The sequence below is a fragment of the Gopherus flavomarginatus genome, chromosome 3 (assembly GCF_025201925.1).
Source record: "Gopherus flavomarginatus isolate rGopFla2 chromosome 3, rGopFla2.mat.asm, whole genome shotgun sequence".
NCBI lineage: Eukaryota > Metazoa > Chordata > Testudines > Testudinidae > Gopherus > Gopherus flavomarginatus.
In genome coordinates this window covers 12,309,931-12,335,175 of record NC_066619.1, presented here as the reverse complement: position 1 = coordinate 12,335,175, position 25,245 = coordinate 12,309,931, and the positions used below count along the sequence as shown (strand labels likewise).

At 43.7% G+C, this 25,245-nt stretch overlaps 1 protein-coding gene and 1 non-coding gene across 2 annotated transcripts in view; both read right to left on the bottom strand.

Moving 5' to 3' along the window:
- Positions 1-25,245, bottom strand: part of SETBP1 (SET binding protein 1) — a 383,377-nt gene that overhangs the window by 133,589 nt on the left and 224,543 nt on the right. The gene's annotated exons all lie outside the window — the stretch shown is intronic.
- On the bottom strand, positions 13,783-13,885 carry LOC127048550 (U6 spliceosomal RNA). Its single transcript, XR_007773726.1, has one exon. It is a non-coding gene; the product is annotated as a U6 spliceosomal RNA (small nuclear RNA).

Sequence of the window (25,245 nt, the reverse complement as noted above, 5' to 3'; positions counted from 1 at the left end):
GTTTGCAATATTTGGGGATGCCTGGTTAACAGAGTTGCATCTTTATTCTCAAAGGTCTTTTCCCCGGGTGGAAGGCATTATGCAAAGTAACGGGAAAAAAATAATCTCTCTTCAAAGCTCTTTATAAACGTCACCTCATTAATCCTCAACTCATCCTCCCAAAGAACCATTCTGCTATTTTTACTCACTAACCAGTACCTGACCCTTGATTTCAGATACACTGCTTGCAGAGTGTACTCAAAGTCACCAAAGAGGGGGCAAGTCTGGCTGAGAGGGAGTCAGGGTTTGTCTCCACTTACGAGGGGATTGACCGGTGGCCATCGATCCACCAGGGGTCGATTTAGCGGGTCTAGTGAAGATCTGCTAAATCAACCACCAATCGCTCTCCCGTAGACCCAGAGCGGTGTAGACACCGCAATAAGTTGACCTAAGGTACGTCGACTCCAGCTACGTTATTTATGTAGCTGAAGTTGCGTAACTTAAGTCGACTTAGCCCCATAGCGTAGAACTGCCCGCAGAGTTAGAACACTGGAGTTCCTGGAGCACAGTCCTGTGCTCAGATTGTTAGGGCACCCATTGAGGTTTCAGCAGTTCCCAATGCAAAGAGATTCAACCATGAGACTGCCACCTATCTGGGCAGGAATTTTGCTCCTACCACTGATTGCTGAGGGAAAGAGATAGACAAAAACTCCTGATATAGCTCCTAACAATGCACTTGTGCTGCATATACTTTCCTTTGTTAGTTTCCCCTTTCTTGGGATTTTGCAATGCAGATGGTCTCCAAGGAACTGATCCTGTTAACACTACCAAGCCTAGCATTTATTACCACCATTAGTCTCACTGTCTACAACAGAAGTGCTCATAGTAATATGCTACCTGTGCTTAGCAACGAGAGCACGTGACACTGCTGCTCTGCACCTTGTTTGCATGAATGCAAAGGGAGGGTAAAAAAAAAAATACTATTCTGATCTGGTAGTATTTGTATTTTGCATTGGTATCAATGCCTCCTAAAGGTGCTGGGCAATAGTGAGCCACATCCACCGAGTTTGCAGGATTGGGCTATACAGCTGCTGAGACAGCACCCCTCTGACATCTAGATTTTGGAGGACCATATAGTCTGACCATTGCATAACGCAGGCCAGAGAATTTCATCCCATTACCGCTGTTTTAGGCCCAATAGCTTGTGTTTGGCTAAAGCATCTCTTCCAGAAAGGCATTCAGATTTGAAGACATCAAGAGATGGCGAATCCACCACTTGCCTTGGTAGTTTGTTGCAATGGTTAATCCTCCTCACTGTAAATTATTTGTGCCTTATTTCTGATTTGAATTTGTCTGGCTTTAACTTCCAGCCATTGGTTCTTGTTCTGCCTTTTTCATTTCAACGGCTGCTTTCTGTGGGTAATTTCTTTGAATATCAAACCCTCCAACATGAAATGTATTGAATAATTCTTCTGGGTTGCTGGACAGGTTGGTTTATTTCAATGCCTTTTGTCTCAAAAAAAAAAAAAAAAAAAAAAGCAATCTGTCCAGGAGAAGAAATTATAAAAGGGATGTGAAATCACAACATCTCAGCGAATTTCCTCTCCAACTACTTTACTACAACATTAACAGCTTTGGATTAGGTTTGTCAAGTACCTTCATGCAAAGAAGAAAAGAAGCAAAAACAGTTCAATATTTGCTCTCTGACAGCCTTTTTTCTTTGGCAAATGTATTTTTTGCGATGTCCTCCAAAGTCCTATGACAAAGGAGCTGCTATTTTATAACTTGATATTTGTTTAACCAGGTTGGTGGAGCCAGTGAAAAAATAAAATGGAAATAAATAATAAAAGAACAACCCCACATCTCATTTATTATTTCAATATCCACAATTGCAAGGCTTAAAAAAAAAATACTTAAGCTCACGTATTGTTCATAAACTTGTATGGTGGCCAGATCTGGGATTGTAACCAGAGACCATTTTGTATCTATTCTGTCAACTTTCAACACCTATTGACTTTGCATGGCACCATGCAAAGCAGCCCTAGACTGCGGTTTTGCAAATGACAACATGCACAATCCATAGCCCATAGTTATTAAAAATAGTGCACCCTAAGGACCAGTTCAGCCTTCCATATGGACACGAGATGTTATAGAGTGATAAACAAAAGGCCAGCAGGAAATTGGCATGCTGGTGTGCGCAGCTGATTTAGCTTTCCTCCTCCAGGGATGAAAAGATGTATGCATTTGATTGGTTGATTTGGGGAAGCAGTATCCAGGCCAAAAGGCAAAGCATGAGCTCAGTCATTGTCAACCCGGAGTGCTTAAAATCAGAAACTAAATTCCATATGGAAGTGCCAAAATAAAAATGACTGGCTTATGCAAAACTTCAATTGCCTTCAGGATTTGGAGGTGTATGCACGAGACAACTCTGAAAAATCAGCTTCTGTTTATTCAAGTGCCTAAACAGGAAATCAAGTTGATAATTATGGTACGGACATCCAAATTTCACAATTCTAGGCATGATAGGAACATAGGAATTATGAAGTCCTTACAATTTATGAATTGGCAGAGTGGATCAGAGCCAAGATCTACCTAAGTCTAGTATCCTGACTCTGACAGTGCCCAGAGGAAGGTGTAATAACCTCACTATAGGCAGACACAGGGTAATCTACTCCCACACATTAGGTCTCATCTTGATTTCCAGCAGTTATAAATTGGCTTAATCCCTGATAATTAGTGTCTGGAATTCATGGACAGAGTGCAAAAGTATTTAAATAATGGGTAAGATAAAGCAGATCCTTAGTTGGAGTGAATTGGCATAGCTCCATTTATTTCAATTTGCATCAGATGAGGCTGTAGCTCAAACTTCCTAAAAACATGGCCAGTGTGCCTAGTGGACTCATAAAAAGAACCAAAGTGACTCACTAAATGCAACCTAGAAACAGTTTGCTTTAGACACAACCAATGCAAGTGACTGATTGTGACTTCAATCTTTAGATGGCCTTACCTTAGGTACCTTTAGGCCTAGTCTACACTGGGGGGGGGGGATCAATCTATGTTACGCAATGTCAGCTATGTTACTCACGTAGCTGAAGTCAATGTACTTAGATCTACTTACCGCAGTGTCTTCACTGTGGTAAGTCGATGGCTGACACTCTCCCATCGACTGCGATCCTCGCTCTGAAGAGAGTGCCTGGCAGTCGATTTATCGCGTCTAGACTAGATGCGATAAATCGACCCCCGCTGGATTGATTCCTGCCCATCGATCCAGTGGGTAATGTAGACAAGCCCTTAAAGTCCCCATTACCACAGAATCATAGAATCGTAGGACTGGAAGGGACCTTGAGAGGTCTTCTAGTCCAGTCCCCTGCACTCAAGGCAGGATTAAGTATTATTTAGACCAGAGGTTGTCAAACTGGAAGGTGGGACCCTCTGTGGGGGACGTGGAATGCATTCTGGGGAGAGGCGGTGAGACACTTTAGGAAAAAAAAAAACCTTACTGGACACATTTTATCCACAGCAATGAATAACTAGCAAAGATGATTTCTCCAGACATATTAGGTCATCAGATGACGCTGTGCATTTGACTCTAGATGATGCTGTGGAATTTGGCGGATTTCTGTTAAGCTTGCCTAGCATTATACAAAGACATTGCCATCTGTACATTAAGCCGTTTGCTATGATGCAGTGGGCACATTTAATATTAATCATCAACCACAACTGCAGTTTTGCTTTTGCTATTACTACAAAGGATAGTTGGTTCTGCTTGAATCAATGCCTTACTGTTTTTAATATCTAGTGAGAGTTGCACATTGAATTTTTTATTGCTTTTCTCTGGACTTTCTCCAATTTGTCCCCATCCCAGCTTGGTATAACTTTATAAGTATACTCTCTATGCCATTATCTAAATCACTGATGAAGATATTGAACAGAAACGGACCTAGAACTGATTCCTGCGGGACTCTACTTGGTATGCCCTTCCAGCTTTATTATGAACCACTGATAATTACACTCTGGGAATGTTTTTCCAACCAGTTATGTGCCCACCTTTTAATAGCTCCATCTAGATTGTATTTCCCTAGTTTATGAGAGGGTCATGCGAGACAGTATCAAAAGCCTTACTAAAGTCAAGACATACCACATCTACCACTTCTCCCCTATCCACAAGACTTGTAACCCTGTTAGAGAAAGCAATTACATTTGTTTGGTATGATTTGTTCTTGACCAATCCATGCTGACTGTTACTTATCACCTTGTTATCTTCTAGCTGTTTGTCTGCCTTCTTGAAATCCATTATCTATATTGTGCTGTTTTCCCTCCTAACATTCCTTAGAATTATGAACTCTTTCATTTCATAATCACTTTCACTCAAATGCCTTCCAATTTCAAATTCTCAACCAGTTCCACCCTCCCTCCCTCCACCTTCTGAAATAAAAAAAAAATGTCTCCAATATATCCTGAGAACTTGTTGGATAATCTGTGACCTGCTGTGTTATTTTCCCAACAGATGCCTGGGTAGTTAAAGTCCCTCACCACCACCACCAAGTTCTGTGCTTTGGATGATTTTGTGAGTTGATTATAAAAAGGATCATTAATAGTAACAGAGCAATTGAATCTTTAATGCAGTTAACTTCACAACACGTCTATAAGGTAAGAACGTATTTTTACCCTCATTTTGCAGAAGAGAACCTGAGGCACAGAGAAACTGATTTGACTAAAGTCACAGAGGAAGTCTGTGGAAGAATAGAGAATTGAACCCAGGTGCCAGGCTAATGTCCTAGTTACTGGACCAGCCTTCCTTCTTTGGCCCTGAGTTGATTCAGCCACTCACAGACCACTCTAAGCTCCCTCTTAATCATCAAGACATGATGGGAAAAGCAATTCAGAGCCTAGTCACCAGATGCCCATCCACTCCTGTAGCTGGGAGTCACACTTATTTTAAGGCTACCTCCTTGGTGAGTGTGAAACCAAGCATACAAGCATTACAGAGGCAATCAAAACTACTGAAACATTATTGATCCTTAGCTGCTCTTGGGTTGGAGCTACCAGACAGAAACATTCATTTTGGTTTTCGACCAAACTGAAAGAAAAAAAAAAAAAGGAGGAGGATGTCAAAAAGCCAAAATTTTCCACTGGGGGGAGAAAACCCCATTTTCCAACCAGCTCTAGCATATATTGACAGGGGCTCAACCTCGGGACACAACTCAACAAAACATCCCTATAACACATAAGAAATGCCTATTCTCAATGTAGTTAGATGACCTTTCATCTGAAGATCTCAAAACACTGGACAAAAATTAACTAACCCTCACACACGCCTGGAAGGATAAGAGGTAGCCCCACTTCACAAAGGAGGAGGCTGTGACAGGTGACATGACATCCTCATGGACACACAGGAGGTCTTCAGCCAACTCAGGGACAGAACCTTAGAGCTACGTTCTCCCCTCAGACAGGGGTGTCTGTCTTTTGAAGTCATTCATGTGCATGTAACTAGGGCTGGCTCCAGGCACCAGCGCACGAAGCAAGTGCTTGGGGCGGCCAATGAAGAGGGGCGGCACGTCCAGCTCTTAGGCAGCAATTCAGCGGCGAGTCTCTCAGTCCCTCTCGGATGGAAGGACTGGCTGCCGAATTGCCACCGAAGAACAAAGTGGCGGCAATAGAGCTGCCACCGATCGCGGCTTTTTTTTTTTCTTTTTACGCCGCTTGGGGTGGCAAAAATGCTTGAGCCGGACATGATCTGACTCCAGCCATCTGAATCTCCCCCCACCTCGTAAGAAAGGATTTGTCATAGTCTGCTGCAGGAGAGGAGGTGCACTGAAGTCCTTAACTCCCTTTCCTGGCTCTACCCACTGTACCATACTTCCTCCAATATGAACACCAGGAGAAGCAGATGCTAGCTCGGTGAGCTACTTTTTAGCCTCAAGAGACATGCATTTGGGAGAGTACTCCAAGCTGTGGAGAAGGCTGAAATAATGGGAAGGACACTGGACAGATAAATATTACTGTTAGAGAAGTAAATACAAAACACGTTACATCTGATTTGGTAGGAACCGTGTTACAAAGAGTAGGCCCAATATGCTTTGAGTTAAAGACTTCATTACAGGAGCAGAACATCATCATCTCATCAGTTATAATGAAGCCTCTAAGGAAAGGGGGGCAGAGGAAAGTTTGACCTCTTTACACAGGAATTCTCCCTCTTTTGTTGTCTTTGTCCCACTCTGCAAACAAACAAACAAAAAACCAAACTGTGGCAGCAAGTCTCAGGGTATGTCGACATAGCAAAGAAAAACCGGCAGAGCTCGAGGTGCGAGGCTGTTTCATTGCAGCGTAGACTTCTGGGCTGGGCTCTAGGGCCCTGAGAGATGCAAAGGTCCCAGAGGTCCCAAGCCCAGAAATCTATACAGAAATGAAACAGCCCAGCCCCATGAGCCTGAGTCTGCTGGCACAGGGCAGCTGCGTTTTTTTCTTTGCTGAGTAGACGTATTCTCACAGCTCAGGACAACTGGCTTGGGTCAGCGGAGCTCAAGCTGCAGGGCTAAAAATAGCATGGTAGACCTTCAGGCTTTGACTACCACCCAGGGTCTGCAACCGAGGGATGGGAGGGATCTTGGAGCCTGGGTTCCAGCCCAAGCCCAAACATCTACACTGCTATTTTAGTCCTGCAGCATGAGCCCCGCGTGCCTAAGTCTATTGACTGAGGTTCTGAGCCTCGCTGCTGCAGGGATTTGTTTTGTTGTTTGCTGTGTAGACGTATCCTCTCGTCTTTCCTCTTTACCTCCCACAGTTTCTCTTCTTTCCCCCCTTTTTCTTGTAAGAGAGCAAAGCACTACTCAGTTCCTAAACCAGCACTGGCTCATGAAATCAGGAGCATCTCTTTCCAAGAGGATCAGAAAATGGCCTGACTCAGCTTTTGACCCTCTGTGGAAAACCTCACATGTGAACCTCAAGGGCTTTGTTTTTTCAAATACAGCAGAGTTCCCCTGCTGGGAAACCCTCAGGCTTGCCCATCTGCTGTACAGTACAGTGCATACTATGACAGTGGCACTTTAGCAATAATTGTGTCCTTTTGAACCCCGCCATTCAAGTCACTCCATTGATTACTTGGAAGAATGCAGACTCTCATGTTATTTGACCGGCACATATCCGCTGAGAATTTAATCCCCTCAAATATTTTTCAATAACTTCCTCTAATTACAAGGAAAACACATTGAGTGATGCATGCATTGAAGAGCTTCCCCTCATGTCTCTCCTTTTCTGTTTAATGAAGAATTTGAATCACTTTTCAGCTTCTTAATCCTATAATCCTGGAAGGAATTTGCTCTCTTCCAAACCCGAGGGGTGGGTGGCTTATGCTTAGTACAGTACACCCTGGAGATCTTTCAGCAGGGTCTTTCCAAAGGAGTCCCAAATACCTGCATTCCTAAATTGTGCTACCAGGTCTGGTGTCTTGGGACTAATGAGCTACACAGCTCTAGCAGAAGCACATTCTTTGTGTCATTCAGGGCCAGATTTTCCTGTGTGCTAGAGAAGGGCATAATAATACTGTCACAGGGTGAGCAGAATGTAGAGCTTTCCCAGCAGAAATGGACCCAGTTTCACAAAGCTAATCAATTAAACCAGCACATTTATTTTTCAGGACGGTCAAACACAGAAACCAATGGTCACATACCACTCTTACTCCTCCTCCACTGAGGCCTCTTTGTATCTCACGAGACACCTGGGGCCATTACCTCCTTCACCATGGCTATTCATGTCAGCACCTCCTGACCCGCGACATGGCCCTGTGTATTCAATGGAAGGTGCCAGTCACCATCACAGTTGCGAGAAGCAGAATTGCTACACTTCACTGAAATGCCTTTTGAAAAATATATTGGGCAAACGTCATACCATGGGCCCAGCTCTTCATTGCTTTGCACTTGCTTTATATTAGCATAAATGGTCATGCAAGTGAAACAGTGTAAGTGGTTATATACTACATGCAAAGCAATGGAGAGTCAGTCTTCCTTGTATTCATCAGCTCAGATACCAGTAGGGTGAAGATGTCTCGATTTTTGGATCTCTCTCTTTTATAGGCTCTTATTACCCCTCACCTCCTGTCCCGATTTTTCACATTTGCTGTCTGGTGACCCTAGCTACCAGTCACGCAAGCAAGAAAGAGAAAGAGAATGAAGGGTGTAATTTTAGTGGTCCAACATAGGACTAGGTGCCAGGGACGCTCAAGAAGGATGTTGATAAATTCAAGAAGGTTCAGAGAAGAGCCACGAGAATGTTTAAGGATTGGAGAATAAGATTTACAGCAATAGACCCAAAGCACTCAATCTGTTTTGCTGAACAAATAGAAGGTTAAGAGGCAACTTGATTACAGTCTACAACTACCTACGTGGTGAAGAAAAAATTGATAATGGGCTCTTCAGTCTAGCAAACAAAGATATAACAAGCTCTAATGGTTGAAAGTTGAAGGTACACAAAGGTAGACACACATTTTAACAGTGAGGGTAATTAACCACTGGAACAACTTACCAACGTAGTAGATTCTCCATTCCTGGAACATTTTAAAACAAGTATAGATGCTTTTCGAAAAGTTATTTTCTGGTTCAGACAGGAATTAATTCAGGGAAGTTCTGTGGCCTGTGTTGTACAGGAAGTCAGACTAGATGGTCACAGTGGTCCCTTCCGGCCTTATAATCTTGCCTTCGAGCCAGCCACTGAACATCCTCACCTGCCCTGCTTAGAGGCTTTGTCTCTAGTGCAAGGGAATGTGTGGTCATTGCCTTAGTTCAGGGGTAGGCAACCTATGGCACGTGTGCCGAAGGTGGCACGTGAGCTGATTTTCGGTGACACTCACATTGCCCGGGTCTTGGCCACCGGTTCAGGGGGCTCTGCATTTTAATTTAATTTTAAATGAAGCTTCTTAAACATTTTAAAACCTTGTTTACTTTACATACAACAATAGTTTATTTCTATTTTATAGACTTAGAGAAAGAGACCTTCTAAAAACGTTAAAATGTATTACTGGCACATGAAACCTTAAATTAGAGTGAATAAATGAAGTCTCGGCACAGCACTTCTGAAAGGTTGCTGACCCCTGCCTTAGTTATTCTAAAATGCCTCACCCTTTTTACTGTGAGTCTTTACTGAGGAAACTCTCAGTTTCACCCTCTTTAGAGGCCATTCAAAGTTTAACAGGCATAATAATAGAAAAATAAGGAAAAGATAATACTGACAGAAAAAATGCATCACTAGGAATGACTCCCACCGGTGAGCTGTTACATAGGTAGTAATAGCAATGGGCCAAATCCTCGAGTTTTCATTCAGGCCAAACTCTCATTAAAACAAATGGGGTTCAGGCGTTTTCTCTATACTTTGCACCAGAGACTCAGAAAACACTTAGGTTATAAACACCGCTAAAGGTAGCAGCGTACAGAGGGAGAAACTCACACACAGACAAGTTACATCACTTGCTGAAGGTCACACCGAGTTACTTTCAGAACTAGCCACAGGGTCAAGGATTCCTGACTCCCAGTGCTGTGACCCTTAATCAAAACTGCCTCTGCACTTATCATAATAATTCCAGGATGAACTCAACACTCACCTAGTACTTCAAAGCACTGTACAAAACATTCTTAATGCATGGGCCAGTACAAGAATGTGAAATTCCCTTCAGAGAAGGATTTGAGAGATTCTGGAGGAAATCAAGGACCAAAACAAGCATTCAGTAAAGAGTAGGTCTGATATGGATCATCTGACAGAACACAATCCCAGGCACATCTATTTGCACAGGTCTTTTTTAGCAGAAACCCTGACCTACAGATATCCTTCCAAGCCCAGAGAAAGCCAACCTATGGAATACAACCTGACAGACAATGGAGAAGAGACTAGGATGATGTTGAAGCTTAAAATTCTTGACTATGGTGCCTAAAGACCCTGGGGACTGAACCTATATAGATTTATTTCACCTATGGAAATCACAATTGTAATTGCCACGGTTTTGTATATTGAAAGAGCCTCCGTTTACTTTATCCCAGATCTCTCCTTTATAGAGGGCAGGGTCTCTATAAGCAAAGGTGTCAGAGTGAGCTCTGGAGGGGCGCAGCACTCACATGTAATGTGATCATCTAGTTAAAGGAGGATGCCGGGGCATAATTAAATATCTTGGCTTGTAGTCCTAACAGAGCAGCTGGAAGACCTGATGCTCTCCCCATAATAAACTCTAGCTCATTTATTACTGCTTTGCATATATGTCTAGAAATGAATTCAGCCCCCAGCCTAACCCTCCTCATGCTTTATTACTGCAGAGTTCAACTTGTCGCTGTCACTTTATCCCTATGTAGTGACTGCAGCACCCACATGCATTTGCACCTAGGCAGTCTCAAAAAGTCAGTGTCCTCCGAAAAAAACGGCAACTCCCCCTGCAGTCTGCTGAAACATTTTAAACGTAGGAGTCTTTGGCCAATTGACCATCTTTTTGTCTTCAGGAAGTTCAGATTACAGGCTAGAAAGCTCAAGGTTTGCATTTCTGCTCTGGAGATGGAATGAAATAGTCAACAAACTGGAAATGATTAATCATTATTATTATGTATTTGTATTACTGTAGTGCCTGGGAGCCCTAATCATTCACCAGGAAACCATTGCACTAGGTGCTGTACAAACACAGAACTAAAAGACACTGTCCTGCCCCAAAGTCCTTACAAACTAATCCAGCCTTTGCATGAGCCACGGAGAGCCATTATAAACATGAGACTCTCTAAGTGTTTTAATGTAAGAACATTCACAAGGAGACATTTCACAAAATAGATTGAATTGCAAGCTCTGCCTCTCTCCTGCTTAAAACAAACAAGGGCATTTTTCCACTTAGTGTCCTGTCTGAGCCTCTTCGTTACGATGTTATTCTCTATTTGCAGGAAAACGGGAGTGTAGGAATTGCCTCATGGGAGCAGAATAGCAGTTTGTCGAGTAGAGTACCCCATTTCCAACACTGGTCTATGCTGGATGCTTCAGAAGGAGACATATAACCCCCGGAATGGACACTTATTCAATGATTCACGTGTGAAAGGAAGTTTCTCACTAACCTCAAGCAGATAGTTGTTGCCTGACTTCTTTCCTGAAACATGAATGTCAACATCCTGTAGAAAATTTTAACCTGGTCAGTGTAACTGTACGTATTCTTGTTTTCCATAAAGCGCTCTAGAAAAGGCTTCACTTTAAGTGTGTGAGAAGACCCAGTGTCATTAAGCACATGCTTAAGCCTTTTATTGGATCAAGACCAGCGTAATAAGCAGCTTGCGGGATTGAGTCCGTAAATGTCAACTCCTTTTTGGATCCCATTAAGTTCTTTGTTCCAGTACTATCTTTCAGCAGAGAGTAACACAGGTTAATTGTAAAAGCAGCAAAGAATCCTGTGGCACCTTATAGGCTAACAGACGTTTTGGAGCATGAGCTTTCGTGGGAGAATACCCACTTCGTCAGATGCATGCATGGGTATTCACCCACGAAAGCTCATGCTCCAAAACGTCTGTTAGTCTATAAGGTGCCACAGGATTCTTTGCTGCTTTTACAGATCCAGACTAACACGGCTACCCCTCTGACACTTGACAGGTTAATTGCCAATTTTTTAAGTATTTTATTTCATAAATTCTAAATTTACTGCTTTTGAATTTCCCTTGGGGCTCTCCTGGTACTTGTAGTAGGCCTGACAGACTTCTATTCTTTATTGTTTTCACTTCCAAGATGCCACTTCAGCTCTTCTCTTAAATAAACAGCCCTAATCTTTGCAAATAGAAATGTTTTTTCTACAGTTAAAGAATAATTCAGCAGAAACATTATTTATTTGGATTTAAATCTCCCCTCCAGGGCTGTGAACCTAAATACAATAGCACTGCGCTAAGGCAGGGGAATTGGGAAATGAAACTGACTAGAAATAAAAGTGAAAGAGGCAAAACCAAGACGAATTAAACACATACATGAGAGAGAAAGAAACCAAAAAAAAAAAAAAAAAAAAGTAGATGAGATTGCCGATATCATTCCAGTGTTGTTAATCTCAGAGATTACTAATATTGAAATATTTTAATGTATTTTTTTTCTTTACAGTATCTCTTTAAAGGTAGAAGCTAAAATGGTCTTTTATACCATTCATCTGATCATTCTTCATTTTTTCTTAACATGTCCTTTCTAATACATTTCCTTACAGTTCTAAGGGACTCATCTGGTTCTCTTCATCAGCTACTGATAGATTCTCATGAGCCAGAATTTGATCTGCATGTTGGTGTAAATCAGGAAAAACTCCAGTGAGGTGAGTGGAGTTACAGCAGTGTAAAAGTGGCATGGGATCAGAAAGAGATCTTCAGGATGCTGAGTGCAGACAGCTCCTCTATCACTAGCCTTCGCTTGGATTATCTCACCCCTTGCTCAGATTAATCAAAATGTGCCTGATTGCTGCGTCCCTGGTGCTTGTGGAAACATTGCATACTATGACCTTTTGCAACAAACAGGAGGCTTTGATTTCACATGCCAACTATTCTTCAGTAAGTATGGGTAAATCTAATGGCTTCCTCCTGGAAGAATGTTTTTTTTATATGGATAAAGAGAAAAATAATCTAATAAAAGTACACTATCCAGTCTGAGAAAATAGTCTCCCTTTTACTGAAGAAATAATTATTATTTTTTTGCTGCAACAGCAGATTAGGTACAATGTAAACTGAACAAAGTGCTGCAAGGTAAATAAAGCATTAATTTTCCGGGGTTCAGGACAGGGAAGGGAGTGGACATTTTCAGACAATCATTCTTAAGAAGAAATAGTGGAATGATGCTTTAATGTTCACATGCCAAGCTGTCAACGCCTGACTTCAATGCTGCCTTTATCTCTCCTCTTTTCTATTTATACATTGCACAAAGCTATTTTTTCCCAGCTTTAATTGTACATCAAAGAACCAACTGAATGGATCAGGTTGGGCAGCTGCTGATAGCAACACTGGGGAATCCTGCAAACATAGTTCTAAAATTTCAGTTCTTTCCACTGGTGTGTGAGTTATTTTTTGGCAGGCTCCTGAAATAAGAAATTCAAGAACATACAAATGGCCACACTGGGTCTGACCAATCATCCTGCTAGCCCAGTATCCTGTCTTCTGACAGTTGCCAGGACTTGATGCTTCAGAGGGAATGAACAGAGCAGGCAATTTTTGAGAGTGTCATGCCCCTTCATTCAGTCCTTGCTTCTGGTAGTGAGAGGTTAGGGATACCCCAAGCATGGGTTTGCATCCCTGACCATCTTGCCTAATAGCCATCAATGGACTTTTCTTCCATGAACCTGCCTAATTCTTTTTTGAACCCAGTTTTACTTTTAGCCATTGCAACATCCCCTAGCAACCAGTTCCACAGGCTGACTGCATCATGTGAAGAAGCACTTCCTGGTGTTTCTTTTAAATCCGCTGCCTATTCATTTCACTGGGTGACTTCTGGTTCTTGTGTTATATGAAGGGGTAAATGACACTTTATTAACTTTCTCTACACCATTAATGGTTTTATAGACCTGGGTATCACATCCCTCCTCAGTTGTCTCTTTTCTAAGCTGAACAGTTCCGGTCATTTTAATCTCTCCGCATATGGAAGCTGTTCCATACACCTCATCATTTTTGTTGCCCTTCTCTGTACTTTTTCCAACTCTAATATATTTTTTCTGAGATGAGGCAACTAGAACTGCATGCAGTATTCAAGGTGGGGATGTACCAGGGATTTATACAGTGACATTATGATATTTTCTGTTTTATTATCTATACTTTTCCTAATGGCTCCTAACATCCTGTGAGCTTCTTTGATGGCTGATTCACGAATGTGTGTGTCATCCGTGCGCAAGGGCCATGCTAATCTTCTCTGTGTCGTTCCAATTTTAGTATATGTGCACGTTGGGCAGATGTTTTCAAAAAACTATCCATGATTGTGCCAAGATCTCTCTCTTGAGTGTCAAGTATCAGAGGGGTAGCCGTGTTAGTCTGGATTTGTAAAAGCAGCAAAGAATCCTGTGGCACCTTATAGGCTAACAGACGTATTCACCCACGAAAGCTCATGCTCCAATATGTCTGTTAGTCTATAAGGTGCCACAGGACTCTTTGCTGCTTCTCTTGAGTGGTAACAGCTAATTTAAGCCCCATCATTTTGTATGCACAGTTGAGATTATGTTTTCCAGTGTGCATTCCTTGGCATTTATCAATGCTGAATTTCATCTGACATTTTGTTGCTCAGTCACTCATTTTTGTGAGATCCCTTTGTAACGCTTTGCAGTCATTTTTGGACTTAACTATCTTGACTTATGTTGTATCACCTGCAAACTTTGCCACCTGATTGTTTATCCCTTTTTCCAGATCATTTATGAACATGTTGAACAGCACTGGTCCCAGTACAGATGCTGGGAGGACTCTGCTATTCACTTCTCTCCACTGTGAAAACTGAACATTTATCCCTACCCTTTGTTTCTAATCTTTTAACCAGTTACTGATCCATGGGAGGACTTTCCCTCCAAAGAATCTTTGGTGAGGGATGTTGTCAAAGGCTTTCTGAAAGTACAGTATATCTTCTGGACCACCCTTGTCCACATATTTGCTGACCCCCTTCAAGAATTCTAATAGACTGGTGAGGCATGATTTCCCTTTGCAAAACCATGTTGACTCTTCCCCAACATATCATGTTCATCTATGTGTCTGATAATGCTGTCCTTTACTACAGTTTCAACATATTTGCCTAATATTGAAGTCAGACTTATTGGCCTGTAATTTCCCAGATTGCCCCTGGAGCCTTTTAAAAAAAAATAGGCATAACATTAGCTATCCTGGAGTCATCTAGTACAGAGACTGATTTAAGCAATAGGTGACATATCACTGTCAGCAGTTCTGGTATTTCATATTTGGGTTCCTTCAGACCTATTGGGTGAATACCATCTGGTCACTGTTTAATTTATCAATTTGTTCCCAAATCTCCTGTAGTGGTACCTCAATAGTTAGCAAGCAAAGGCACCTTCGCTGTGCTTCTATCTAGGTTCATTAGAAAAAGGTGGCAGAAGATTAAATACGTTATTTATTATACTGGGGGAAAAAATAGACAGTACAATTTTCAAATGTACCCAAGTGATTTAGGAACCAGAATTTTAAAAAGGTATTTAGGTGACTAAAATGCAGGTAGACACCTAGTGGAATTTTGAAAAACATTTATTCCCATGCCTTTAAAAATCTGCTAATTCTGTTTTGAAAATGGGGTTTGGGCTGCTAAGTCATTAGGCACTTTAGAAAATGTTACCCACATTCAGCCAGTTTTAGTCAACCCGATCTAGCTTACAACTTACTTGCCATCCCATTGTGAAGGCATGTGCTAAAAACACAGCGATTGCCATACTTACTCAGACCAGTGCCAGAGACATGATAATACTGCATTAGATGGACTGCTGGCAATTTCTATATTTCTACCACATTCATTCACAACATCAAGCCAGGACAATTTGACCGAAACAAAATGCCAGCTTTCCTCTAAATCAGATACTGAGAGTACTCAATATTTACTGAGCTGAACAGTACCTGTGAGTGTAACCTAAGGGTTTGTCTACATGGTGCATTAGTCCACAGCAGTGAAGTGTAAATTCTAGTCCACACCGGCGTGTTGTGCACTAACTGCCCCGTGCAGACCCTGCTGGTGCACACTAAACACACTATGTTAACATGCATTAAAGAACTTCCAGTGCATGCCAGCAGGGTTCATATGGCCTCATTAGTGCACGACGTGCCGGTGCAGACTAGAATTTACACCCCACTGGCACAGACTCATGCAATGTGTAGACAAGCCCTAACGCATTACATGCATGGTGTACAACCCCCCAACCCACCACCAAAACCTGGAAAAAAACAGGCAATGAACTCCAGAGAGTTCCAAGCTGGCCTCGCTGTCCTAATTGCGTTTGATACTTTCCCCACAGGAGGGGAGACAGCATCTTTAACATGACCCGTCTCTGGGTTTTATTCTGCTGTAAAACATGCAGGGCCCATAACCTGCCTTATGTCGCAGGGCTACAGGGCACAGGTTTGCACTGCGGGTGAATACCACCCAGAGGACTCCATCCTGCCCTGTGCTGAGCAGATATACTGAGTGAGTGAGGAAAGGGAGTGTTTGAAGCTTCCTCTATCCATTATTGCTCCTGCATAGGAACAGGGGTAAGGCCTAATCTAACAGCCCAACAGACCATTAGAAGAGAGGCCCATCTATGGCCATTATTACAATATAACTTGCTAGGGAGTGTGGCAGCATGAACTAGAAGAGGGGATGCATGCTGGGGTTTGTGTGGGGGAGGGAATGCAATAAGTTGTGCCCTGACATGTGATCCCCACAGCCATGTTGCCCTGCACACGCTGATCCTATTACACACGCCTTGGGCTGGCCCCGTGCAGCATACCTGTTTCCAGGTACCTTTAGACTAATCATGTGAAGTGAAATCTTTACAATAATAGCACTCGGTATTTCCCTAGTGTTGTCCCATCTGGGAATCACAAGGTGTTTCACGGACATGAATTCATTTAGCCTCGCAACGCTCTGTGAAGTGTGCCACTAAGCATGCAACTCTGAACCTGGTATCATCACCAGTGAGCCTTTTTAAGGTCGCAGGCTGTACTGGCACATAAACCGATACAAAGAGTTTATGTTACAAACCAATGTAGATGTAATAGACACAGAAATGTCTGCAAGACAGTAACTGAATTTAGAATTCTGGTCTCCTGTCCACCAGGCCTATGCACTAAGCAGTAAGTCATGCTGCCTAATCAGTAAGTCATACTGCCTCCTAGCCCATAAAATGATATTTTCCTTCCTTTCCCTATTGCTCAAAACTATCCTGAATTGTTTTGGTTCGAGGAAGAGACAACAAATACTTCCTAATTCTCCTAGGTTTGACATAACCAAAATCTTTGCAGAGCTCAAAGCGGACCAGTTTCCCCTACCCTGCCAGGGACAATGTATCCAGATGGGAACTGAAGATCATTTTACTCAGTAAGACAACGAGTCTCCCTAATGAAGCCAATGGCAAACTTGTCTTTACTTCCTACGGTAAATGCCGTTATTATTCAACATATGACCCCGAAAAGGATTAGAATTCGACAATGGGAAAACCACCTGCCAGACAGACCATGTGATGGTGGCCTTTAACTGTAGATACAGAGCCACAAAACGATCAGACTCTGAGGACTAATATTACAGTGTGACCAGACGACAGGCATGCCCTAAATATATACACAGGAACAGCCATGCCAACACAGAATGCTCTAGCTTCATAATCCCTCTGCCATCACAAAATGCAGGGTCAGTTATAATATTGACACATCTAAACAAGAACATTGGACCTATCCCTCTTTAGTGTTGAGTAACAAGAGAGATGTTTTTTCTGAAGAGACTAGTGATTTTGAGTTCCCAAGCTGAGATATGTTAAATGGGTTTGACTTTCAAAGGGAAAATGTTCAGAACTTCCTGACAATCAGGCCCTTTTTAAAGGTATTTCATCTTAGGCATCCACAAATCAATACAACTCTTGGACAATACCTAATGCTATTTTTGTTGATTATGGCAAGATACCAACTGTATTCTATGAATGTACCCAATGTATGTGTAAAAGCAGCAAAGAGTCCTGTGGCACCTTATAGACTAACAGACGTTTTGGAGCATGAGCTTTCGTGGGTGAATACCCACTTCCTCAGATGCATGTAATGGAAATATCCAGGGGCAGTTGTATATATGTGTGCTAGCAAGCAAGCTAGAGATAACGAGGTCAGTTCAATCAGGGAGGATGAGGCCCTGTTCTAGCAGTTGAGGTGTGAAAACCAAGAGAGGAGAAACTGGTTCTGTAATTGGCAAGCCATTCACAGTCTTTGTTCAATCCTGAGCTGATGGTGTCAAATTTGCAGATGAACTGAAGCTCAGCAGTTTCTCTTTGAAGTCTGGTCCTGAAGTTTTTTTGCTGCAGGATGGCCACCTTAAGGTCTGCTATAGTGTGGCCAGGGAGGTTGAAGTGCTCTCCTACAGGTTTTTGTATATTGCCATTCCTAATGTCTGATTTGTGTCCATTTATCCTTTTCCGTAGAGACTGTCCAGTTTGGCCGATGTACATAGCAGAGGGGCATTGTTGGCATATGATGGCGTATATTATATTGGTGGATGTGCAGGTGAATGAACCAGTGATGGTGTGGCTGATCTGGTTAGGTCCTGTGATGGTGTCGCTGGTGTAGATATGTGGGCAGAGTTGGCATCGAGGTTTGTTGCATGGATTGGTTCCTGAGCTAGAGTTATTATGGTGTGGTGTGCAGTTACCGGTGAGAATATGTTTCAGGTTGGCAGGTTGTCTGTGGGCAAGGATCGGCCTGCCACCCAAGGCCTGTGAAAGTGTGGGATCATTGTCCAGGATGGGTTGTAGATCCTTGATGATGCGTTGGAGGGGTTTTAGCTGGGGGCTGTATGTGATGGCCAGTGGAGTCCTGTTGGTTTCTCTCTTGGGTTTGTCTTGCAGTAGGAGGCTTCTGGGTACACGTCTGGCTCTGTTGATCTGTTTCCTTATTTCCTCGTGCGGGTATTGTAGTTTTGAGAATGCTTGGTGGAGATTTTGTAGGTGTTGGTCTCTGTCTGAGGGGTCAGAGCAGATGCGGTTGTACCTCAGTGCTTGGCTGTAGACAATGGATCGTGTGATGTGCCCGGGATGGAAGCTGGAGGCATGAAGGTAGGCATAGCGGTCGGTGGGTTTTCGATATAGGGTGGTGTTAATGTGACCATCACTTATTTGCACCGTGGTGTCAAGAAAGTGGACCTCCCGTGTAGATTGGTCCAGGCTGAGGTTGATGGTGGGGTGGAAGCTGTTGAAATCATGGTGGAATTTTTCCAGAGTCTCCTTCCCATGGGTCCAGATGATGAAGATGTCATCAATGTAGCGTAGATAGAGAAGGGGTGTGAGTGGACGAGAGCTGAGGAAGCATTGTTCCAGGTCGGCCATGAAGATATTGGCATATTGTGGAGCCATGCGGGTGCCCATAGCAGTGCCACTGATCTGGAGATATATATTGTCATCAAATTTGAAATAGTTGTGTGTAAGTATAAAGGCACAGAGCTCAGCAGCCAGTTGTGCTGTGGCATCATCAGGGATAGTGTTCCTGACAGCTTGTATTCCATCTGTGTGTGGGATGTTTGTGTAGAGAGCCTCTACATCCATGGTGGCTAGGATGGTGTTTTCTGGGAGGTCACCAATGCATTGGAGTTTCCTCAGGAAATCGGTGGTGTCGCGGAGATAGCTGGGAGTGCTGGTGGCATAGGGTCTGAGTAGAGAGTCCACATATCCAGACAGTCCTTCAGTGAGAGTGCCAATGCCCGAGATGATGGGGCGTCCAGGATTTCCGGGTTTGTGGATCTTGGGTAGTAGATAGAATAACCCTGGTCGGGGCTCTGGGGGTATGCTGATTTCTTCTGGTGTAAGTGTAGGGAGTGTCCTGAGTAGATGCTGTAGTTTCTTAGTGTATTCCTCAGTGGGATCTGAGGGAAGTGGCCTGTAGAATTTGGTATTGGAGAGTTGTCTGGTTGCCTCCTTTTGATAGTCAGACCTGTTCATGATGACAACAGCACCTCCTTTATCAGCCTCTTTGATGATAATGTCAGGATAATGTATGTGTAGGAGTCAGGGTTGTCTAGCAGCCAGAACAGGAGATTGAGAGTCGGGGTTCCTGCATTCTACTTTTGGCTCTGTCACTGACAAACTGTGTGACCACTGATAACTCATTTAACCCATTTCTGTGCCTCAGTTTACCTCAAGGATAAATGGGTCTTGCAGCTTATTTTATTTGCACCTGTGCAAGAGTGAATGCAAACCAGGTGCAAACAGTTACTGATGTCAGATGCAAGTGAAGAATTCTGTTCTGGTACCACTTTGCACAGGCATAAATGACTATCCACGGTGCCAGGCAGTGGAGAATCAGGCCCAGGGGAGTGATACTAGCAGAAACAAGAACAGAATGAAGCCAACATACTCCATTTGTCCCCTCCTTCATTCAAATCCCACCTATGCGGCCCCTTAAAGCTTTCTACTGCATCTCTGGTCAGAGCCATGAGCTGTTCTCCTGTTCTCTCTTTGTGTATGGTACAAATTGCAGGAACTGACAACCAGTCCAGCTGATCTTTAACAATTCATGGTGACTAGGAGGTGAGCCAGGTTCCCGAGGCAAAGCAGAGCCACCTACATATTTGTCATCCACAAGATTGAAATTGAAATAGTCCAAATGGTGCTATTTGATACTTCCCACGTTAAGTCACGTTTCTGGGGTCTCCTCCTCTCCCCAAGGAACTGCACAGAGACAAGCCCCACTACACTCCTCTCAGAGAGCTGTTCACATGATCTGACCCGCTGTCTCCAGCAGAAAGGACAGAGTAAAAACAAGTGCATTAGCCTGAAGTGCCTCTCAAAAAAATAAATAAAAAAAACTATCCCTGCATGAATTCTCTGCTGTTCATCACAGCTTCAGTACTGCAACGCTCCACAGTTAGAAGGCTGCTGTTATGAACCTGACAGCTCTCCCTGTATGCCTCCTGCTGGAAACACGCACAGTCTTTACTGCAGCCAGCCAGCAGCATGAAAAGACCCAGGTGCGAAGGCTGGCATGGAGGTGGGAGCAGAGCACATGCCCCCCTCCACCTGTGGACAGGTGAGCCAAAATGGGGAGAGAAGCTGGCATATGTGGGGTTTCTAATGGCTCCTACAGGAGATTTCACTGGCACATGTTCACAAGGGTAAAGGACATGCAAAGCCACCGCATGCAGAGGGCAAGAGGAGCAAAGAAGCGGCCGCAGTTCGGCCCTCCACGGCCCTGACCCGAAGTGCCTAAGGAATTGAAGGGAAATTAAATCAGCTTTTCAGATCCCTGCTAGCTGTTCCTGCAGTTTGCATTCAAGTTGTCAATCAGACAGATGCGCTCCTTAAATGCCTCTGATTAGCTCTCTTCACCAATTAGCAAGAGAAGAATCCCTGTTCTTGTACAAAGTGGCTGCAGACACACCCGGGCAACCGAAATGTAAACAGGCAGGAGAGGCTGCAGCTGAATTTCCACAGAGAGATTTTCTCCCAGTGTCTTGGCCATCTGGAAAGTCACACAAGGAGAGGGAGGGAAATATTTACTCCTCATCTCTCTGTCTACCCTAGATCAACACACCAAGCCGCCTGGCTATTGTCCTAACTGGTCAGGTTTTCAGACCCTGAGGAACCTTTGGCCCTCCATAACCTCCCTAAGATACATGGCTGTGATTGCTCTGACATGGTGAGGAGTCCACCTGTCAGCAATGGCCAGGATCCTTGGCTGGCGATTGGAATTATGTATTTGTGGACGGACTGGTTAATCTACAGAGAGGATTTTTCTGGGACACTATCTCTGCATTCAGACAGTACCAGGGAGCAGCAGAAGCTGAAGCCCGTAATGCTTTCAGTCACCCCACAGAAAGCAGGAGACAAGGGGATTTGCTCAAAGCAGCCCAAGCACCCCCAGTGATAATCTGCCCAGGCTGGAAATGACCAGAGAGAAAGGAGGAGGAATATTCTGAGCTATGAACCTGGCACAGACAGAGAGGGGATGGGAGGGAGATACACCGTGGAAATGAACATTCAGAGTAAACAAAGCCCATCAGCCCAGGCAAGAGTCCGAAACATGATTGAGCTAAACAAATCACAGCGGAATCAGCAACTGGCCAAAGTAATTAGCGTTATTACAGCTGATGGAAAACTTCTGATGCCGCTCATGTTCCCCTTTGAAATAGTACTCAGCCGCTTAATTTACTGAGCTCTCATTCAGCTGATTCCTCTTTGCTGCTGGAGTTTATCAGAAAGAAATGGACTGTCTCCATATAGACAGCGACTTTGGAATGATTGCTTCCATCTCCATGGCCTGTGAAGACAGAGCAGAAGTTGATGCTGTTTAAGTGAGGGGGTGAATACAGCCTGTGTGGTAGTTTCTCACCTAAAAGCAATGCTATTCCCCTACTCTAACTGACCTCTGCTGAATTCAGCTCAAGAGATGCTGTAGGTGTGCTCTACAGACTTGGGGTGTCTTAACAGGATATTGAAATCCTAGGTTTGGACGGGCACTGGGATACTTCAAATGGACAACTGGATCTGATCTAAAAATGCAGGATTCAGCTGTCCTCAGTGTGGAAATTGCACTCATGGCATCTCTTGAGCTGAGCTCAGCCCAGGTTGATTAGAATGGCTTTGTCACCTGTGCTTGAAAACTGGGATCCTGTCATGTTCATCTTCGTATGAGAGAAAAAAGAGTTAGTGATGGATAAACCTCAGTACTGGTCTCTTCAGCAGATGCTGAACTTTTCCCATTCTCTGAACACAACACCCTGCTGAAACACAGTCATCAGTGCAGTGAGGGAGACAGCCAACTGGCACAGGAAAGTGAGAGGAGGGGAAACTTCAGCCAAAAACACCAGGGCCATCCCCGGGCTCTTACAAAAGTACCACAAAATCATTAGCCTGCAGAGAGCAGTCAGGATCTTGGTTTTCAAGATCTGCTCTGAAAGAGAGATTGGGCTTGAAACTAGGGCATAAGTTCATGCCTGTTCTTATTTCCTTCCAGCCAGATGGTTCTGAACTCAACTTACCAGTCTGAATTTTGGGGAAGTTCAGATCCCTATCCAAATGAAAACCTCACTGCCAATCTTATCTCTGCAACAGGCTAGATGAAAGCTCTGGGTCTGAACTTGCTCAAATTTTGGTGTCAAGTATCAGAGGGGTAGCCGTGTTAGTCTGTATCCACAAAAATAATCAGGAGTCCGGTGGCACCTTAAAAACCAACAGATTTATTTGGGATAAGTTTTCATGGGTAAAAAACCCACTTCTTCAGATGCATGGCCCAAACTTTGGGGTACTTGGGATAGATCCAACCCTAACAGCTGGCTCCTAGATCTGTACTGAGCCTATTCAAAGACCCAGATGGTGTTAGACTGTGGTGCAGTTCAGATCTGACGTGAAGTTTGCAGCCTGTGTCCACCTCATAATTCTGACTAGTTTATCCTGTCACAATAATGGGGGACCAAATGCTGTTTTCTGAGTAAAGGCTCCTTGACTGGAACTACTTTTGGTTGGGACACACACACACACACACACCCTTGAAAACCACCCTTTGGAACCCGGTAGAGGGTTACATAGTACAACAAGGATCCCAAAATGCAACTCAATCCAAACTATAAAAAGTCTTTCAGCACAGCAATGCCTCAGAACCCAATAGAAATCTTATGTCACTGTTGATTTTCATGGGCAAAAAATTCCTGGAGTGTGCCAGTCTCTCACATGTATGCCAAGAATAAGAAAGGCAAAATCCAAACAACTCAGAATAATATTTTCCAAGGGGAGACAGGTAGTTGTTCATCAAAGGAAACCAGTGGTTAAGCATTCTAAATCAGATTATTATGCATTTGGAGGTCATTCTAACCATGTTCTGTGCATCCTTATCATGCACACTGTGTGTGTGTGTGTGTGTGTGTGTGTGTGTGTGTTGCGTGCCATTCTCCCAAGCCGCTATATGAAGGAAGAGTTAGAAGGGGGAAAAATACCCAACACTGATCATTTCTCAGCCATGCAAAGGGATTTTAGGCTAGACATCTCCAGACTGCATTGTAATCCTCCTGGGATCCCACTAGAAGAAAATTTATCAGATGCCTCTTCCTGGCACCAAGTGTTTGCCGCACTGGGGGCTGAAAGATCTGAAGTGGGGTTTAGAATCACAGCAATGCAGGACTGGAAGAGACTTTGAGAAGTCATCAAGTCCAGCCCCCTGCACTCAGGCAGTTTTAATTCCACTCGGTCAGAAGGAACTCTATCCAAGTGCAGCCCCTGGGAGTTTTACTCTGTTAAATGAAGTTAAAGGAAGGATGCTACTGCCCACTTCCTTCATCTTCTCCTCTAGCTTGTCAGGGGCTGTCGCTCCCCTAATGGGCAAAATAGCATTTGCCCTAAATCTGAAGACATGTGGAGGGAATGTAAGTCTTCTCAATGACCAAGGAGTCCAGCATGACATCCCTCTGGAACCAGAGCCTGACTGATTGATTCACTCATTATCAGATTTCACAAGGCTAGAAGACATTTAGAGTTGCAGCTCATTTCCAAAGAAGGGAGGGGGGGATCCTATCGGAGACCATAGAGCAACATCAGTCATACGCTCAGTCACTACAAATCAAAGACAGTTCCAGTCAGAGAGAATCCCAACAACGGAGAGATCTGAAAGATGTCCAGAGCTGCAGGGAGCCCATCAGATCACCTGAACAGGCTGTGTGGCTTATACAAAAGCTTATACTTCACGGTAAGATTTAGGGGGAACTGGTTCAATGAAGGAAAGTTGACCCTTTCATGGCCAACATTTAAAGGTATGACCAAAGTGTGGTCCATCAAACTCCACAACAAAGCTTGCTAACATGCTCCTCTTTAATGCAGGGATGCAGTGTGGGAGCACCAGAGGTTCCTGATTCTGAGGCAGGTAGGATGGCCTTGTGTTTAACATGCTACGCCGAGACTCTGGAGATCTGGTTTAATTCCGGGCTCTGGCACAGACACTCTGTGTGACCAAGGCCAAATCAATTAACCTTTCTGTGTCCTAGTTCCCCACCTGTGAAATAGGAGCAATAATACTTTGTCATCTTTGCTAGTTAGTCTATAAACTCTGTCTCTTACTACATGTACAACACTTTGGCCTGGTCTACATTACACGTTTACACGGAATTTAGCAGCGTTAAACTGATTTAACCCTGCACCTGTCCACACAACGAAGCCCTTTATATCGATATAAAGGGCTCTTAAAACCGATTTCTGTACTCCTCCCCGACGAGGGGAGTAGCGCTGAAATCGGTATTGCTATGTCGGATTAGGGTTAGTGTGGCCGCAATTCGACAGTATTGGCCTCCGAGCGGTATCCCACAGTGCACCATTGTGACCACTCTGGAAAGCAATCTGAACTCGGATGCACTGGCCAGGTAGACAGGAAAAGCCCCGCAAACTTTTGAATTTCATTTCCTGCTTGCCCAGCGTGGAGCGCTGATCAGCACGGGGGGCCATGCAGTCCCAAATCCAAAAAGAGCTCTAGCATGGACCGTACGGGAGATACTGGATCTGATAGCTGTATGGGGAATCAAATCTGTTCTATCAAAGCTCCATTCCAGAAGATGAAATGCCAAAGCATTTGAAAAAATCTCCAGGCTATGATAGACAGAGGCCACAGCAGGGACTCA